Source organism: Lissotriton helveticus, chromosome 12, assembly GCF_964261635.1.
Source record: "Lissotriton helveticus chromosome 12, aLisHel1.1, whole genome shotgun sequence".
NCBI classification, from domain to species: Eukaryota; Metazoa; Chordata; class Amphibia; order Caudata; family Salamandridae; genus Lissotriton; species Lissotriton helveticus.
Genome location: NC_136073.1, coordinates 483,098,395 through 483,119,269, shown reverse-complemented (window position 1 = coordinate 483,119,269; position 20,875 = coordinate 483,098,395).

Here is a 20,875-nt window from a genome sequence, read left to right as displayed (position 1 = left end):
GACACATGAAAGCGTTTTTTGATTGCCTTTGCAGCATTTTTGGGTCACTTTTAACATGGCTATGTAACTCAAACTATCAAAATGTAAATTTGCCAAGCACAGGTGGGAGCATATTTACAAGGAATTTGCACCACGGGGAAAGGTCTTACATTAAAATGGGAAAAATAACATCAGAGACACTCCAATGCCTTATAAAGAAGCAGACACCATTATGTCCTTGTCATAAATGTTAAAAGCATTCCTTTACCTCAAAAACGATTTTCAAGTCATAATTTGAAAACACTGCACATGGGGAAATGACTGAAAATGTCCTTAAGACACATGGAAGCGTTTTTTGATTGCCTTTGCAGCATTTTAGGGTCACTTTTAACATGGCTATGTAACTCAAACATTCACAATCTAAATTTTCCAAGCACAGGTGGGAGCATATTTACAAGGAATTTGCACCACGGGGAAAGGTCTTACATTAAAATGGGAAAAATAACATCAGAGACACTCAAATGCCTTATAAAGAAGCATACACCATTATGTCCTTGTCATAAATGTTAAAAGCATTCCTTTTCCTCAAAAACGATTTTCAAGTCATAATTTGAAAACACTGCACAGCTCCTATGCACAAAAACACCCTGTCAGTACTAATACTTCACATTTTCTCCAATTACAATTTCTCAAAGAAACAAAATCTATTTGTAAAACACTTGAGGCAAAGCAACATTTTAAAAACACAACTTTCTTCATAATTTTCTCCTTAAAGCACACTATTCTCTATCTAAATTAAATAAATCTTTTCTCACCTTAGCAAATACTTTATGAGTTTCAAAACAGTCTCAGAAACACACCACTTTGTCTTTAGCAGAGCAAAAGGTATGCACTCCAGAGTTTGCAGCTATCAAAAGCACATAAATGCTGTAATTCTTCACACATATCTCTCATGTCACCCAATCAAAACTCTTCCCTCACTTTTTTCAAATCAAAACCCTTCCCCCCTCTGCCCTCTCTGCCTTTTTTGCATAGCAACCACCTCTTGGAAGACCTCTGGTGTTTGCAAGTTCACACAACAATGTTTCAATTGAACTCTGAACTCTCAGTGCACCTGCATATCCAGTGCAATCTTTCATTTAATGATTTTTTCTTGACCATTCAAAATACATCTTTCAAAGAACTCATCCATGCACCCTAACTTTCTGTTTTCAGCAATCAAAATCCACCAATCACTGTTACTGCTTCATTAACATAGAAACTCCACAGTTTTTTTCATTTTAAACTCTTATTTTTTCAACTGCCATTTCATTGCCACACTTCATCTGACTGCAGCAGAACCTTCTCTCACCATGTTTTCTGTCTGGATTGTTGGACATAGTTACATCTACTGGGGTCAGAGGTATGCTGATAACAGAAATTTACCTAACCTCAATTTACAAGATGTGGAAATTAAGTGGTTTGGCCACAGAGGATTAAAATGTCACCAATTGATACCATTGGTGAAAACCTTTATGCATTTGCCAAAACCTGACCTGTTAATTGTGCACTGTGGAGGTAATGACTTGGGCACTTTGACTGGGGTAGGTCTGGAAATGCTTTTAAAGGACACCTTTGAGCAATTAATGGCACTTTTTCCTCAGACTGCCTTGGTATTTTCAAATATATGCCAAAGACAGAAATGGAGGTGGTCGAACCAATTTTGTCCACAAATTGAGAAGTCGAGGAAGCATGTAAACAAATCTGTTTCAGCTTACATGAGAGACCATGGAATGGGCTCCGTGTACAACAATAACTTGCGTTACTACATGCAAGATATCTACAGAGGAGATGGAGTTCACTTCTCAGATGAGGGCAACAGAATTTTCATTCTGAATTTAAGACTGTGCATTGGTACGTACTTATAAGTACCTAAATGTACCATAAACCCAAAAGCTCTTCTCAGAGCTACCCTACATCTGACCACTCACAATTATTATTTTACTCTAACTTTTTTCACTAATTTTCAACAAAGTACGCTCCCCGAGGCGCTACCCGGTACGCGGACCGGAAGCTAACCTCGTGAAATTTAAAAAAAAATGGGTTTTTTTCGCACATATGGGCCTCCTCAGCCACCCTCAGAAAACCTAGGGGGTCAAGATAAGTCTACCGTGCCCCCTTCTACCCATTCTGAACATTAGTTGCCCTCCATCTTGTATCTTAATTCGACCGAAACACAAAATGGTGGACTCCCGTAACGCTTCAGGTTCGCGTACCGGGGCGCTCGCCAGTTCGCGTACCGGGGCGCTCCCCGGGAAGCGCTCCATCAAAAAAGGTGGGAAAGTAATTTACAGAAAAACGACTGGAGACACTTTCACCAAATATAGATTAGCTCATACTACATACCAATCCCTATCATTTTCACACATTTGATTGAAATTCCATTTAGCCATTTAGCCTGTAGACCTCTCTAAATACCGTGAGGTAAATTACTTCACAAAACACATCTGAAGTGTTGGAATTGACAACCAATGAAAATGTTACTTTCATTTTCTACTTTTTTTACCTGACATTTGATTGGTTATATACCTGAATATATATAAAGGAAGAGAAGGAAACACAGCCATTTTGACTACTACTTCCTGGTGTACATTTCAATTGGATTTTCACTAATCACTTCAACTTCTTTGTAAAGGTAAGTTGTTATTTTAAAAACTGAAGTATATTGTGCACTATCAGTTAATATGGTAAACTTTTTCTGATAGTTATATACTATCCCTCTGTAGTAGTTATAGATTTAGATAGACTTCTCTGTTATAGTTATGGATGGAGTTAGGTTTCTCTTGTATAATTATGAATTTACTTACGTTAAATCACATACACTTTTTTATATTCCTACTTCCACTCTGATACTATACACTGCCCAAAGATAAATTCACTGATAAAAACTGCCTATCTAAAATTAATCCCAACAGTGCCCTATCTCTACTAATATATATTTTTTTTATCCAAATTTCAGGCAACATGGAAGGCGAACAGAAAGTTTCATTTCAAATTGTCCTGCAAGAGAGCAGCCAAGAATTAATTGATCCAAATTATATAGAATTTATGGATGAAACTTGGGACCAAGAACTACTGCAATGTGTGCAAGCAGTAGATGACCTCCTTCAAAATGAGGACATTTTACACACTCAGAGATTACAAGCTATGTTCAATGAAAATGACGACATTTCAGACAGTGAAATGTTAGAAATGTTATTAAATTTTGAAACACAATCACAATAATAAATAATTGCTTAAAAAATAAGGAAATTAAAAAATAATCAACAAAACCAACAATCAATTAACATACAGTATTTTAAAAGTCTATCATTCTTTTTTCCTTATAGTACGCTCCCCAGAACGCTTCCCGGTTCGTGGACCGGGCGCTCCCCACGCAAAAAAACAAAAAAGTTTTTTTTTTTTTTTTGCACTGCGGGGCCCTTTTAAAGCCTCCACATCAAACCTAGGGGGTCAGGGAGGATCTACTATGCCCCCTTATGGTCATTTCCCCCTTTGTTTTGGCCTCCTCTTGTCTCTCGATCCTACCGAGAGACAAGATGGCGGCCGCTCCGGACTGTTTAGAATGTTGACAGACACCGGAGAGCCAATCAGCTTACAACGCGAAGTTCCGTTACGCGTCAGGTACGCGAACCGGAGCGCTGCCCGGAGCGCGCTTACAGATATATATCTTTTTTTGAACGTTAATTTCTCAAAATCCACTGGAGCACATATATTGAGACCAAGCAAAGGCACATCGGGCTAACAGTCCCTACAATTTTGCCAAGTTTCGTGCAAATCCATTCAGCCGTTCGGCCTAAAAGTGAGGCCAACCGCCCTATGGAAATTAACATGGGAAAAACACGTTTTGGGACCCCCCTTTTTTCTCGGCCACCCCTTGACGAACCCCCCCCAAATTTCCAGGGGCTGCTCAGAAACAAAATGTTCCATTTTCCTGAAAATTTCAGCCAATTCCGTCCACAAACGGGTCCTGCAAACGTGTGGATTTAAAGCGGCTGGTTCCCGGTCGCGAAGACGGCTCACCGCTGATGAGCGGGTCTGGAGCAGGCTCCTGTTCGGCGTCTCTCTCCCAGGAAAGGAGAGGAGTTGGTGTCTATGCAGGGTGACACTCGCTCCATGGACAATGGCAGCATGAAGCAGGGCAGCGGATTGACAGTCAGTGAACTCGGACCCACTTGGGATTTTAATGGGGTTACTTGAGTTTACAACAGCGCACCCACTGTGGTAATATTAACTTGGACTACATTACCCAGAAGGCCATTTTGGCCACGCCCCTCCAGGCAGGTAATGAATTTAAATCGTGCAGCAAGCAGAAGCGCTGTTGTTCACTTTCAGCTAAAACGCCACTGAAGAAGAGAGCACGGTGCTCTCGAAACGCGTCTGGCGTATGATGTTACTGAAGTTACTTTCTGTCAATTACGCTGTCAGCACGCTACCATTAAAGATCCAGTGCTCAAGCAACTCCTTAGTGGCCTTTATTCAAATGGGTCCTGCAAACGTGTGGATATATATATATATATATATATATATCTATATATATATATATATATATATATATATATATATATATATATATATATATATATATATATATATATATATATATATATATATATATATATTTATATATATATATATATATATATATATTACCTACTGGCGGTCGCCAGTAGGTAGTTATAGTTAGGATTGGCTACCATAGGAAATCCGCAACATTCTATTGGGAATAACTCTGGCGCCGCTTGAGGAATTTGTGTGTAATTGTCCAAAATTTTGGCCAGCTCCGCTCCCCTCCTTCCCTGGAAGTTTCGGGGGGATTCGTGAAGTGGGGGCTGAGAAAAAAGGGGGGTCCCAAAACGTGTTTTCCCCATGTTAATTTCTATAGGACGGTCTGACAAGTCTACAGCCCCAACCGCTGAACAGAATTACGCCAAACTTGGCAAAATTGTAGGGACTGGTACGCAGATGTGCCTTTGCTATACTTGCTGAAAATTGCTCCAGTGGTTTTTTGAAAATTAACTTCAAAAACACATATATATCTATAAGCACTCTCCGAGCGCTCACAGTTGCGCGTACTGGGGAGCGCACCCGGCGCGCTACGGGAGTGCGCGAGCGGAAAGCTGGTTGGCTGTCGGGTGTCTGTCAACATTCTAAACAGTCCGGAGAGTCCGCCATCTTGTGTCTTGGTAGAATCGAGACACAAGAGGTGAAAAAGAAAGGGGGATATCATTAAAAGGGGGCAGAGTAGACACATCCTGACCCCCTAGGTTTTCTGAGGGGGGCCTAGAAGGACCCTGAAGGGCCCAAAAACTTTTTTTTGAAAAAAATTTCGTGGGGTAAGCGCTGGGTGCGTTCCCAGGTGCGCGTTCCGGTACGCGCACCCTGACGCACCACAGGGAAAAACAGTGTAAAAAATTATAGTAAAAAAATAATTTAGAGTGCTTAGAGGTAGGGTAGCTCTGAAAAGAGCTGTTGTGTTATGTGGGTGTTTTTTGTACCTACAAGTAGGTACTAATGCAGAGTCTTATATTCCAGAGGAAAACTCTATTCCCCTCATCTGTAAAATGCACACCATCTCTCCTATAGATGTCTTGCATGTTGTAACGCAAGTTGTTGTGGTGAATTGAACCCATACCATGGGAGACATTCTGAAAACGCCGCCACCGCCGAGAGTCACTTACCTGCAGTGAAGGATTCCATTTCTTCAGCCACCGCCAAGAGTCAGGAAGGCACTTGACTCCGCGCCGCCGCTCCGGGGAACTACAGCACCCGGAAGGCCACGCGGCGGCGCGTTCAGGGTGACGCACACGCGCCAGAGAGCGCCAACGGGGAAGATAAAGGGCGGAGAAGCCCGGCAGAGCGGGGGAGACATTCTGAAAATGCCGCCACCGCCGAGAGTCACTTACCTGCAGTGAAGGATTCCATTTCTTCAGCCGCCGCCACCGCCAAGAGTCAGGAAGGCACTTGACTCCGCGCCGCCGCTCCGGGGAACTACAGCACCCAGCAGGCCACGCGGCGGCGCGTTCAGGGTGACGCACACGCGCTAGAGAGCGCCAACGGGGAAGATAAAGGGCGGAGAAGCCCCGCGTCGCGGGACGCCCGGGGCGAAGCCCGGGCAAAGGGCGGGCCCTCTACGGCTCTCATCGGCACGAGGAGGCAAGGCAGGGCCAGAAATTCTACAGGACTTACACGCAAGTAAGCCACATTGTCGTAAATATTACAATTATTAAGTATCCTATTTATTAAAAGCAGGCTGTGAGTACATTGAAAAGTATGCCTGCGAAAGTGAAGGAAGCCCCACAGAACACCCTTGACAATTATCTTGTTCAGACAGTGAGGAAAATAAACACGCAAAGGAGAGACTCTCTTGGGTTAAGTCAATCCCCAGACCTTCGCTGTTTGTCCCCGACTGCTTCTACTATGATTGATGACACTATTCTGCAGGAAACTAGTCAGGAGAATGTAACTGGCGGCCCCATTCTCCTAGATTTAAGTAGTGCACCTGATAATGCAGTCCAGGCTATTGAGACCTCCAATATACAGGTCGAGGGTGTTGCTGACATCGACTCTGATCAAGAGAGACATGTACAAGTTGCACCTGAGGAGATGACACCAAAAGGGCGTGCAACAAGGCCAAGACGTTTATGCACCAAGAATCCTCCTAAGTTGAGTGGCCCACGCATAGGGGCAAGAAAGAAAAGGGTTACTACCCCAAAGATAAAACAAGCAAACGTCGTGGAGGACAATCAGAGTCATACTTCCGAGGATGCCTTCTTCGAAAGGATTGCTGACTTTCTTGAACAAAAAATCAACGTCATTGTTAAACCCTTAATATCTAAATTAGACAAATTGCATGCAGAGGTTAAGAGGTTGGGTGGCCTAAATACTCTGGTCGTAGATGGGGTAGAAAATATCACTAAGATAGTCACAAACTTGCCCAATAATATAGGGGGAGATGTGATTAGTGAAGTCTTTTGTGATAATGAAGGGACTCCGTTACCTGTTGAAAATGTATTGCCCCAGCCATTAATACCTTTGACTACCATCACTGAGGGCCCTCTTCTAGTTAACATCCCAACAGATGATCTCCCTTCTGCTAGACCACCCCCAGCAACTACCCACACTACGGTCCCCCTCCAATTTCTAGTCGAGGCCACCCCAGTGGTCCTGGTGCTAGCAAACGTACCCCCCTTGGAAGGGGGAACAGCGGAAAGCCCTACCTCCCTTACAAGCAAGGCTCTGCACTGGCTAACCAGTAACATGCGGTTAGCCCCAGGGGGGAAACATCAACTGGCAAATGTTATCAAGTCCGCGACCAGGGTCCCTTGGCTGGGAAACCGGCCGAAGAAGTTTAAAGGGGACTGTGTGGCAGTGACCCTTTCGAATCAAGATGTTCTCCCTAACATACTGGCTAATTTATTCCCCCCCCCAACGCAGACAAGGCACTGTTGTTCCTCTAACTCTGAAGTTTTTTTATGGGGAGCAACAAAATGTCACTTATCCAAGGACTCCTGCGTTGGGGTGGGATAGATTCTGGGATTTTAACCCCAGACGGGGGCAGGACATAAGGCATAACTCAGTGGCCCATTATCCCCTTTTACCACAGCAAAACTCTTTCATTGAACCTCTCCAGTTATTTAATCGCTATGCCCCATTGTCCTTCATGGATCAGAATGATTGACTCGCTCCTACAGAAGATACCAATAATGAGGGTTCTTTACCTGTCCCTGCACTCCCAGACCAAAAAATCATAAGTAACAGGGTTTGTAGTATCTTGAGCTGGAACGTCGCTGGTATCAGTTCTAAAATTAGTAATAAGAACTGGTTGGAAATGGTTAGATCAAACGACATTCTTGTATTCCAGGAGACTTGGGAGACGTCCGACGGATTTGTTCTAGACGGCTTTTCCCATTTCTCTGTACCTGCTGTATCTAGCACATCTGGAAGGGCAAAGGGAGGCTTGGCTATATATATTTCCTTAGATGTCCAAGGAAAGCCAAGACAGATTAAAACTAACTCAACAAATATATTAGCGGTTGAATTAACAAGATTCAACTCACAGCCTATTTTATTAGTTAATTTTTATAATTCCCCTGTCAGTCAAATGTGCAACGAGCATTTGGTAGCTCTAGAGGATTTCTTGTCTACCCACAGCGAGAATAGTGCTCACGGCTTTGGTGTGATCCTCATGGGAGATTATAATATCCACCCATGCAACTTGGATTGCCGTGAGGAATATGAAGATTTTCCCCCCTTCCTCTGTGTTCCACACTTTGAACACTCATCGCGTGGGGAGGCTTTGGAATCACTCTTAGCAACTTTTAACCTTTATGAATTTTCTAGTAGTAATAGAGGCTTGAGGTTACCAACATTTGTGGGTAACAACTCTGGCACAATAGTAGATTATATTTTTTTGTCGCCTAGTATTTTGTCTGAGGTTTCAACCTATAAGGTAGAAACCTCAGTCTTCAGTGACCACAACCCTGTAATTTTAGAGATTTTATCCCAGGGAGTTCTGGGAAAGAGAGAGGCTGCAGTTTCATGTGCGACTAACTTAGTCCTAGGAGATCAGAACCGCAGGCTGAAGTGGGACCAAGTCACCCCAATCACTTTTATACAGGACACCTTGGCCAAAGTTGAGGGTGAGGTTGCAATCTGCCTGGATAATAATAACCCGCCTATTACCCTGATAGAAGCATTTAACACTATTTGTAGCCAGGTTAACCTAGATCTGACTGTAAGGAAAAAGGCCCGGATATGTAGGGGCAAAAAATGGTTTGATTCAGATTGTTCAAAGGCCCACTCAACTCTCCTGAAGGCTTTAAAAATTGAGCCAAGAGATAAAGCACAGATAGCGTCGCTAAGGAAAAATTATAATGACGCTATCAGGAAGAGAAAAACAGAGATTAAAAAAGAGGCCTGGAACGACCTGTTGTCGCCCGACATACAGAGAGACAGCTCAAAATTCTGGGCGATAATAAATCATCCTTTTTTTGTGGATCTAGACAAGCAGAGAGCAGATTGCATCATACCGGACGAACAGTGGGTCACACACTTCGGTAATATCTATAGTTGTCCTGATAATATCCCAGGCTGTGGATCACAATCCACACAAGCAGCTCCTCTTATTTCCCCTTTTAGCATAGAAGAGGTAAAAAAAGCGATCAGCAACACACATTCTAAAAAGGCTCCGGGCCCCGATGGGGTTCCCGCAGACTTCTTTAAGAGTGCTCCTGAATTAAGCGCCAAAATTCTTACTAACATCTTTAATGCCACAAGAGACTTTGTTTTCCCTATCAGCTGGTCAAAGTCTACCATTATACCGATTTTTAAAAAGGGTCAAAGAACAGATCCAGCCTGTTATAGACCAATTTCCCTAATCGATTCTAGTATCAAGATCTTGGGAAGAGTCCTTTTAGGAAGACTGACCCAGCTTTTAGAAGGAAAGGGCATTTTATCGAATGCACAATATGGCTTTAGAGCCAAAAGAGGAACCTTAGATCAGTGTTTAAATTTAGAACTGATCATAAGCAAATATGTAACTGCCAAGGGGGGCTCTCTGTACATGGCCTTTATGGACCTCTCCTCAGCTTTTGACTTGGTCAACAGGGCTAAGCTGTGGGGGGTCCTTTTGGCCATGGGCATTGATGCCCCCCTGGTGGGGTACCTGGCAGAGTTGCATAGAGACCTCAAGACGTCGGTCAGAGTGACCAGGGAAGGAAGATGCACCTGCCACTTTGAATCAGGGAGAGGGGTTAGGCAAGGATGTATCCTTGCACCCCTTCTCTTTACACTCTATATAAATGGACTTGAGGCAGTCTTGGCAGTGTCTCATATTGACATTCCGCGCGCAGGAGAGATAAAGATACCTGTCCTCCTGTACGCGGATGACACTGTCCTCTTAGCACGCTCTGGAGTGGCACTGAATAAACTCCTCTCAGCCTTTGGGGATTTCATGTCCTCGCTGGACATGAAAACTAATGTAGAAAAATCCCATATAATGATAGCAGGAGCCGCAGGCAGGAAAAGAAAGACTAAAACTTTCTTCTGTGCTGGGAAGGAGGTTAGGAGAGTCCCATCTTTCCCCTACTTAGGCGTGATCTTTGATGAAAAGGGCAAGTGGGTCCCCCAGCTTTTGGCTAAAAGCAACGCAGTAGCAATAGCGGCTGCTGGGCTGCTTGGGTTCGCTAAAAAGCTCGGTACTCGCCCCATGGAAAGCATTATAAAGGTCTATAAATCCAAATGTTTGTCGGTTGCTCAATACGGCTCTGTTATCTGGGGGCATACTAATCACGAGTATGACAAAATTCAGAAAGTAGAAAACAAATTCTTGAGAACCCTGCTTTCTGTCCCCCAGTCGACTTCTACATATATAATACATACAGAGCTTGGTTTGGGCTACATTACCGACATTTTGAAGGCAGCCCCAGTTATTGGTTGGTTGAAAGTGTGGCTCAATCAGGAGCTTACTCTAAACCACCATATTTTTAAAGATTGTTTAGCCCTGGACAAAGCACACAACATTCCATGGTTAAAATATGTTAAGACGCAGTTAACTCTAGTCGGCCGACCTGAAATTTTTTCCTCCCCACATTTGATAAACTTGGAAGACGTAAAGATAGTCAAAAATCTTTTGACTGACTGTTATGTCTTGGAGAGGGAAGCCACAGAGTTGAACAAACCTACGGTTAGGAAACATTGTATGATAACATCTGTTTTAGGTATGGAACCATATCTTTTTTCGGTACATAAACCATACCACCGTTTTCTCCTAACAAGAATTCGTCTTGATTTAATTCCTTTTATTCTGGGCAATTTTAAAAAATGGACTAGACCTGAAAATGCTGATCCATGTGATTGCGATTATTTTTCTATTCAAGACACGACCCACTTTATCCTGTTCTGTGGTCACTACAAAGAGAGTAGGAAAAAATTCTTGCTGCCTATATTGTGCAATATGGGTTTTACACAGGTAAAACCAGCTATGCTGTTCCTGCAACTCTTACCTAATTTAAAAGTGGCATTCCATGTTGCTAGTTTTTTGGTTGCCGGTGCACGTATAAATAAGCATCGTTTTAGTATTAGGCACTCTGTCCCTGATTAATGTTTACCCTCTATATCTTATCGATTTTACATTTTTAAAGATTATTGCATAATTTATTCTGTATAATGTGTTTTTAGGGTTTTTTAAACAAATTCCTGATTTATATTATTATGTGTCATGATGAAATGTTCCCGTGTATTGCTCGCTCTTTTATGATTTTAATTAATCGAATAAAGAAATTTGACTGACTGAACCCATACCATAGTCTCTGAGGAAAGCAGAAACAGATTTATTCACATGTTTCCTTGCTTTCTTAATCTGTGGACAAAATTGGTTGGACCAGTTCCATTTTTGCCTTTGGCATATATTAGAAAATACCAAGGCAGTTTTTGGAAAAAGTGACATCAATTGCCCAAAGATGTCCTTTAAAAGCATTTCCAGACCTACCCCAGTCAAAGTGCCCAGGTCATTGCCACCACAGTGCACAATTATGAGGTCAGGGTGTGGTAGGTGCATAAAGGATTTTACCAATGGTATCAATTGGTGATTTCTCAATCCTCTCTGTCCAATCCATACAATGTCCACATTTGGTAAATCAAGGTTGTAAATACCTCTGTTAGCTGCGTATTTTTGACTCCAGTGGACCAAGCTATGACCCACAAACCAGACTTTTGGCATCTTGAAGGTAGATGTGCTTGTATTCAGATGAGTTGTGGAAATGAAATGGCAGTTTGAAAGTAGGAGTTATGTAAAAAAGTGGTTGAGATTCAGTGTACTTGAAAAACAAAAAATGATTGGTGATTTCTTAACATTCTCCACTGAAAACTAGGGTGCATGCTTTTGTTTTTTGAAAGAAGTCATTTCAATGGTTGAGGAAAAGTCATGTCAAGAAACATTGCACATGATTAGCTGGTACATTGAGTGGTCAAACACCCTTGCTGCTTTTTTTTTGCAACATAGTATGATGAACTTCAGAACTGTGTGCTGGGTGAGGAGGGAGTTACCATGGTCACAGGGGAATGAGCACTGGGGGGATGGGTGAATGTTATGTGACTTTCAAAGTGTTCAAAAGTACAACCAATTAAAATGTGCAGTTTCTTACTCCACTTCATTAACTCCTTCTCTTACTCCTTCTGTCCTCTTACTTCTACACTCCCCTTCCCTCATCCTCTCTCTGTTAGCCTCATTCTCTCCGTCCCCTTAGTCTCTCACTCCTTTTCTATCACGCTTACTCCCTATAACTCAGCCATACTCCTACACTCACCTTCTTTCAGACCTTTTCCTTTACTTTCCTTCGTCTGTCTTCCCATCCTTCGCTCCTTCACTCTTTTCCCTTCCCTTACTCCCCTTACTCCATTTCAGTAACTCCTTCTCTCAATCCCTCTGTCCTCTAACTTACTCACTCTCCTTCTCTCACTCTCTCTCTGTTACCCCCATTCTCTCCGTCCTCTTAGTCTCTCACTCCTCTTCTATCACACTCACTCCCTATAACTGAGCCATACTCCCACACTCACCTTCTTTCAGATCTTCTCCTTCACTTTCCTTCCTCTCACTTCTCTTTCTTTACATCTTCACTGTTTTCCCTTCCCTTACTCTCCTTACTCCACTTCACTAATTCCTTCTCTTACTCCGTCTGTCCTCTTACTTCTACACTCCCCTTCCCTCATTCTCTCTCTGTTAGCCTCATTCTCTCCGTCCCTTTAGTCTCTCACTCCTCTTCTGTCACGCTCACTCCCTATAACTCAGCCATACTCCCACACTCACCTTCTTTCAGACCTTAACCTTTACTTTCCTTCCTTTCTCTTTCCTTCTTTTGCTCCTTCACTCTTTTCTCTTCCCTTACTCTCCTTACTCCACTTCACTAACTCCTTCTCTTACTCCCTCTGTCCTCTTAGTTCTACACTACACTCCCCTTCCCTCTTTCTCTCTCTGTTAGCCTCATTCTCTCTGACCCCTTAGTCTGTCACTCCTCTTCTATCACGCTCACTCCCTATAACACAGCCACACTCCCTCACTTATGTTTCTTTCCTCTCTCACTCAGGGCCTCATTTATGAGAAATGACGCATCGCTGCATGAAAGCTGTGATGCGTCACTTCTCAGTGCGCTCTCCTTGCGACATTCCTGATGCGTCATATTTAATGTATGACGCATCATGTCGCAAGAAGTTACAGATACGTCAGTATTTCTGACGTATCTGTAAGCGCAAAAGTGATGTATTGCTGGAGTGTGTCACAAAAGTGACGCAACTCCAGCAATGCATCCTTTCACATGGGGCAAGCCCCATGTGAAAGGGCCTGCGTCAGTCTTACGCCTGCTGTGAGGCAGGTGCAAGATTTTTACGCAACGGTGTCCTAAAAGTGACGCAGTGAAATCTCATAGATTTCACTGCGTCACTTCTACGACCCTTCCTTGCGTCAATACGCCCCCTTTGCATACATTATACCTGGCGCAGGTATAATGTGACGCAGGGGTTTACAAAGTGACGCATCTACCTAGATGCGTCACTTTGTAAATATGACTCAACGAGGTGCATTTTTTACACCACTGGTGCGTCACAAAAAGTGACGCACCGGCGGTGTAAAAGGGACGCATGGCCTCATAAATGAGGCCCTCAGTCTTCTACTCTCACTTTTTCTTTCACTTTCTCTGTCTCTTCACTCCCTTACTCACCTTGTCTCACACTCACTTGTCTTTATCCAGTCTGTATCTCCACTCTTTCCAAAACATCACTGCTCTTTTCTTACCCTTCCACCCCCCGTTCCTTTACTACATTTTCTTCACTTATCCTCATTCTCCATGTTCACTCTCCTTCTCCTCAGTGTCCTTTCCCACACTCACCTTCTTTCAGTCCCCCTACTTCAATTCCCTTCCCCTCTCGTCCCTTGCTTTGCTTTCTCACTCATTTTCCTCTCCTCTCTCACTGCACTCTACTTCAGTTACTCTTTTTCATTTTTTTAAGAATACAGCTCTTTTTTGAGAATTGGAGGTAGTTCTAAAAAGAACTTTTTTTCTTCTTTTTTCGTTTTTTTCTCAACAAAAACAGGGAATGGGAAACTGCTCAATAGGAGCAAAAAAAAATAATCAAAATTAGGGCTGGGGATGGCAGCGGTGGTTCTCTATTGCTTGAACAATGTTCATAATACTTTGTTCCCCGTAACAAAGTAGTGCATCACAATGTTTGCATTTGATTGTGGCCTCATTAAAAACAGGCTGAATATTTGGGATCAGCTGTTCTGGTCGCCCCCTCACCGATGCAGTTGCTCCTCCTGTTGAAGTAGAAGCACCATCCCTTGGAGCCTCTCGTGCCAGAGCCCTGACACTCTCCCGTGGCGAATCATAGTTGAATTACCAAAACTGTACTTCCTTCTGGGGTCCCCTCGGGTAAGTACAGTATGGCAGATCAAACACTCCACCTTTGGAGCATTTACTTTTTTAAGTCCCTCAGGTATAGAATTTTTTTTCCAAATAAAATGTTCTTTCACCTTCGGCTGAGGAGGCTCTTCATCTATGAAACCATCTGACTCCTCACTGCTGCTGGATGCTCTGGCAGCCATTCTATCCACAAATTGTTAGCACAGAAAAAAAGAGGTCTTGCTCTCACCAAAGTGAAAGAAGAAGTGAAGGAAAAGGGTGGGGTTTTCATTAGTTGTAATAAAAACCTGTTAACAACCAATGAAAAGAGTTATTTTAAAGTCACATGATTTGACACGCTTACGCTGCCCGCACCGGAGCGCTTCCGGGGGCGTTTACACGGCGCGAACGTAGGCGCTTCCGGGGGGCGCTTACGCGGCGCGCCTTAGTGACGTTTTGGTAGCTTTACGGAAATACAAAATCATTTTCATTCGGAAAATCAAAAATACTACTTTTATAAGTATAGTACTAAATGTCTTGCATTATTATTTAGTTTTCATACATATTTTTTTTTACGAACGCAGAAATAGCGCTCTCGCTGCGCTCTCGGGAGAGCTTACCGGTGCGCGCACCCTGAGCGCTCCAAGACAAAATGGTACGGGTAAGCTTACCGGTGCGCGCACCCTGAGCGCACCAGGAAAAAAATATTTAAAAAAAGAAAAATACAGTGAACAAATAATTAAAAAATATATATATATATAATTAATATTTGTAAAAAACAGCTAATAATAAAAAATCATAGGTTACAAAGTCGATATACAAAGGAATTAACTTTTAAAAAAAACTATGAAATTCACTCAAAAAACCATAGGTTTCACAAACGTTATAGTTAGAAATTAGCATTTAAAAAACCTTTGAAATTCACTGAAAAAACCATAGGTTTCACAATCGTTATAGTTAGGAATTAGCATTTAAAAAACCTTTGAAATTCACTAAAAAAAACATAGGTTTCACAATCGTTATAGTTAGGAATTAGCATTTAAAAAAACCTTTGAAATTCACTGAAAAAACCATAGGTTTCACACCAGTTATAGTTGGCTGAACATTTTACTCATACAAAACCATTGAAATTCCCACGTTATAGTTAGTTGGACTCACTATAACTCGCGCGCCCGCAATCCACTGCTGATGATGTCACATATTACATCATTCATGACATGGTCAGTGACAACACTGATGACATCACTGATGACATCTCAAATGACATCACTGATGACATCACTGATGACATCATCCATGTGATAACATAATGCACCTCCTCACACTCTAATCTAACCTTTTATACATCCAGTGTTGAATACAGACTACCATTCCTAAAACCATTGACACAGCAATACCACTTACTACATACACACTCACTGATTCATAAGTCTACACACACATCCACTCATTCACCCATACAATCACTCATACATACAGTCACTCATCAATAGAACGCTATCATATGCACTCATACACCTATACAGACATTCACACAGTGCCAGTCATCCATGGAGTTACTCTCTAATCTACTCAGTAATGAAAAGAATCAATCACACTCCCATTTCCTCATCTATACAGTTATACACACATAACCTTACTTATTCAAACATATACTAACACATACTTACTCTCTTTTACAATCACTGATACAAGTACACATTGATCCATACAGTCACTTACGTAATCACAAGCTCTCATGTATAGTCATTGATATATGCCAACTGTCACATGCACTGTTTTTTACATATGTACTTACTTGGACATGTAGCACTGAGACATCCATTCACTCACCAACACACCCATGCACACAGTCAACCGCACATACAGCTGTTTCCACATGTACTCTTGAACCCATACACCAAGTGAATCAACTGCTCACATATATATGCACAGAGTCACACACCTCCCAGCCACTCCCACACACACTCAGCCTCACATACAAATACTTGGGCAACCAATCAATAACCTATATAGTCAGTCATATAGCTACTAATCAACACGTGCAGCAGCTTACACAACAACAGACATAATGATGCACACATTCAGACAGTTTAGTCACTAACCCATGCATTCAGTAAGACACATTTCATCATTCACTCATACAGTCATTTACGCACCTACTAAATCCTTCATGCAGACACTCATGCATACACTCATTCTTCAAAATGTAAAACATATTTTAACTTTACAGGAACACACATTCACTGGATGATGTCATCAGTGATATCATTTGAGATGTCATCAGTGATGTCATCAGTGATGTCACTGACCATGTCATGAATGATGTAATATGTGACATCATCAGCAGTGGATTGCGGGCGCGCAAGATATAGTGAGTCCAACTAACTATAACATGGGAATTTCAATGGTTTTGTATGAGTAAAATGTTCAGCTAACTATAACTGGTGTGAAACCTATGGTTTTTTCATGAATTTCAAAGGTTTTTTAAATGCTAATTCCTAACTATGTTTTTTTAGTGAATATATATATATATATATATATATATATATATATATATATATATATATATATATATATATATATATATATATATATATATATATATATATATATATATATATATATATATATATATCCGACTGTGATCCAAAGTTCAAGCATCCGGGTGCTCTTCAGCGGTGCACGCAAGGCGCGGCAGGACCCAGCCGCGTACGTATTTCTTTTGCGGTTTCTCCTGAAGGGGAGAATAGTTCCTTGTGCACTCCCAAGCTTCACAATAACTTTCTCTTACACGTATTGGTTCGTGAATTCTTTAATTATCACAGCAAGCCAGCAACACCTTACGCATTTCGGTCTCTACGGAGACCTTGCTCACAGGAAATCATCACCATGTTTTTTGTGTTTAAATAAAGTATTGAAAAAAACAATTCATTTCATTGCATCACTTCCTGTTAGATTCACAGGGATTTCTGGGTTACGTAGTTTTTTGGTCAATTATACACAAATGTATTATTTATATCACTATCATGGGCCGAGTTAGGGCATATAATTTTGATTTCTTACGCGCATAACTGGAAGTGATGCGGGGGAAACCGCAAAAAAAAAATATATATATATATATTCACTGAAAAAACCATAGGTTTCAGGCCTTATATAGTTAGGAATTAGCATTTAAAAAACCTTTGAAATTCACTGAAAAAAACATAGGTTTCAGACCTTATATAGTTAGGAATTGGCATTTAAAAAAACCTTTGAAATTCACTGAAAAAACCATAGGTTTCAGGACTTATATAGTTAGGAATTAGCATTTAAAAAAACCTTTGAAATTCACTGGAAAAAACATAGGTTTCAGGAGTTATATAGTTAGGAATTAGCTTTTACAAAACCTTTGAAATTCACTCAAAAAACTAAGTTTTAGTGGTGTTATAGTTAGCTGGACATTTTACTCATACAAAACCATTGAAATTGCTCCTATATAGTTAGTTGTACTAAGTATATATCGCGCACCCGCAATCCACTGCTGATGATGTCACATATTACATCATTCATGACATGGTCAGTGAAATCACTGATGACATCTCAAATGACATCACTGATGACATCACTGATGATATCATCCAGTGAATGTGGTTTGCTTCGTTATTTAAATATGCATTATATATATAGCAATTTGCATTGAAGAATGAGTGGATATATAAATAAATATTTGGATGGAGGATTTAGTAGCAGTGTAATTGACTGTTTACTTGACCAATTTATAATGTCTCACTAAATATAGTGGATAGTGACTAAACTGTGTGAATATCTGTATCACTTTGTCAGTTGTTGTGTAAACTGATTCTACAGTTGGTTACTAGCTATGTGAAAGTCTATATTAGTTATTGATTAGTTAACTGAGTATTTGCATGGGAGTGTGAAAGTGTGTGTGGTTCGGTGGAGGGTTTGTGACTGTCCAAAGATGTGTGAATAGTTTATTCAGTAGATATATGAAGTTAAAACTACATGTTCTAACAGTTTGGGTGAGGGAATCTCTTTATGGGTGTGGTGATGAGCAAGTATATTTCTCAAAGGTACAGGTCCAACAGACTAGAAAAATAAAAGGCAGTGTATGTGTCAGTTGTTGTATATAAATAAGTATACATAAGACACAATGATTGTGTGAGTGACTGTATGGATAACTGTATACTTGTAATAATGATTTTATAATTCACTAAGTATAACTTACTATCTAAATGAATAGAAGAAGTGGTGTTTGAATAAGTGTTTTGCTAAGTAAATATGTAAGTATGATCCATTGTTTGCATAAGTGAGTAGGATGACTTCATATGTGAATAGGATGCGTGCTGTTGTTTAATGTCGATATAGATGTATAAGTATTTTTGATAGTGTTCTATTGTTCATTGACAGCATGTATGAGTGAATCCATAGGTAAGGGATTAGATGTGTGTATACATGTATGAATCACTGAGTGGATATTTAGATACTTGTATTGCTGTGACAATGGATTAAAATATGATACTCTGTATTTTACAAAGAATGATGAAAAATTGTAATAGTGTATGAAAAGGTGTATGTGATTGTCACGTGGATGATGTCATTAGTGATGTCATCAGTGATGTCATTTGAGATGTCATCAGTGATGTCACTGACCATGTCATGAATGATGTAATATGTGACATCATCAGCAGTGGATTGCGGGTGCGCGATATATACTTAGTACAACTAACTATATAGGAGCAATTTCAATGGTTTTGTATGAGTAAAATGTCCAGCTAACTATAACACCACTAAAACTTATAGTTTTTTGAGTGAATTTCAAAGGTTTTGTAAAAGCTAATTCCTAACTATATAACTCCTGAAATCTATGGTTTTTTGAGTGAATTTCAAAGGTTTTGTAAAAGCTAATTCCTAACTATATAACTCCTGAAACCTATGGTTTTTTCAGTGAATTTCAAAGGTTTTTTTAAATGCTAATTCCTAACTATATAAGGCCTGAAACCTATGGTTTTTTCATTGAATTTGCAAGTTTTTTTAAATGCTAATTCCTAACTATATAAGGCCTGAAACCTATGTTTTTTTCAGTGAATTTCAAAGGTTTTTTAAATGCTAATTCCTAACTATATAAGGCCTGAAACCTATGGTTTTTTCAGTGAATTTCAAAGGTTTTTTAAATGCTAATTCCTAACTATATAAGGCATGAAACCTATGTTTTTTTCAGTGAATTTCAAAGTTTTTTTAATGCTAATTCCTAACTATATAAGACCTGAAAGCCCACCAGGAATCTCCAGTATGCACCAGGGGACTGCATTGCAGAGAGGTGTAATTAAGCCACGGCCCTTTTTACACCTCTCTGCAACGCAGCCCCCGTGCATGTTTGAAGAGGGGGAACTCATTCCCCCTGCATACTGGGGGCCCCTGGGGGCCAACTAGCCTACCTGGAACCTCCAGTATGAGCCAGGGGGCTGCATTGCAAAGGTGTAATGAGGCTATGCCCCTTGTTACACCTCTCTACAACGCAGCCGCCTGGCGCGTTTGCAGAGGGGGAACTAATTCCCCTTGCATAATGGGGGTCCCTGGGGGCCAACTAGCCCACCAGGAGCCTCCAGTATGCGCCAGATGGCTGCATTGCATAGAGGTGTAATGAGGCCACACCCTTTTTTACACCTCTCTGCAACGCAGCCCCCGTGCATGTTTGAAGAGGGGGAACTAATTCCTCTTGCATACTAGGTGTTCCTGGCAGCCATCTTGTGCCTTGTTCAAACCAAGGCACAAGAAAGCAGTGAAACAAAGGTGTGAAACTCGCAAAGGGGCCAAAATAGAAACACCCTGACCCCCTAGGCCTGCTCAGGGGGTCCCACAAGGACACCCAAGGCAAAAAAACATTTTTTTTTTTAAAAGTCGCGGGGTACAAAAAAAAAAAATATAAAACAACAATAAGAATAAAAAAAACAGTTCTTTTCAGAACTACCTCCAATTTATATAAAAATGCTACATTTTTAAAAAACTCTGTCTTTCTTTTTTTCTTCAGGGTACGCGTACTGGTACGTGTACCGATACGTGTACCGGGGAGCGCACCGCCTCAAAAAAAATAAAAAAAAATAATGAGTGTGTGTGTGAGTGATATGTGTGTGTGGGGTGGGTGGGTGTGGGGTGTGTGTGTGGGGGGGTATGTGTGTGGGGTGTGTGTGTGTAGGATGTGTGGGTGTGTGTGTGGGGCGTGTGTGTGTGGGTGTGTGTGTGTGTGTGTGGGGGTGTGTGTGGGTGTGTGTGGGGGTGAGGAATGTGTGTGTGGGTGTGGGTGTGTGTGTGTGTGTGAGGTGTGTGTGGGGGTGAGGAATGTGTGTGTGGGTGTGGGTGTGTGTGTGTGTGTGTGAGGTGTGTGTGTGGGGTGTGTGTGTGTGTGTGTGTGTGTGTGTGTGGGGTGTGTGTCAGAGGTGTGTGTGTGGGGGGGTGAGGAG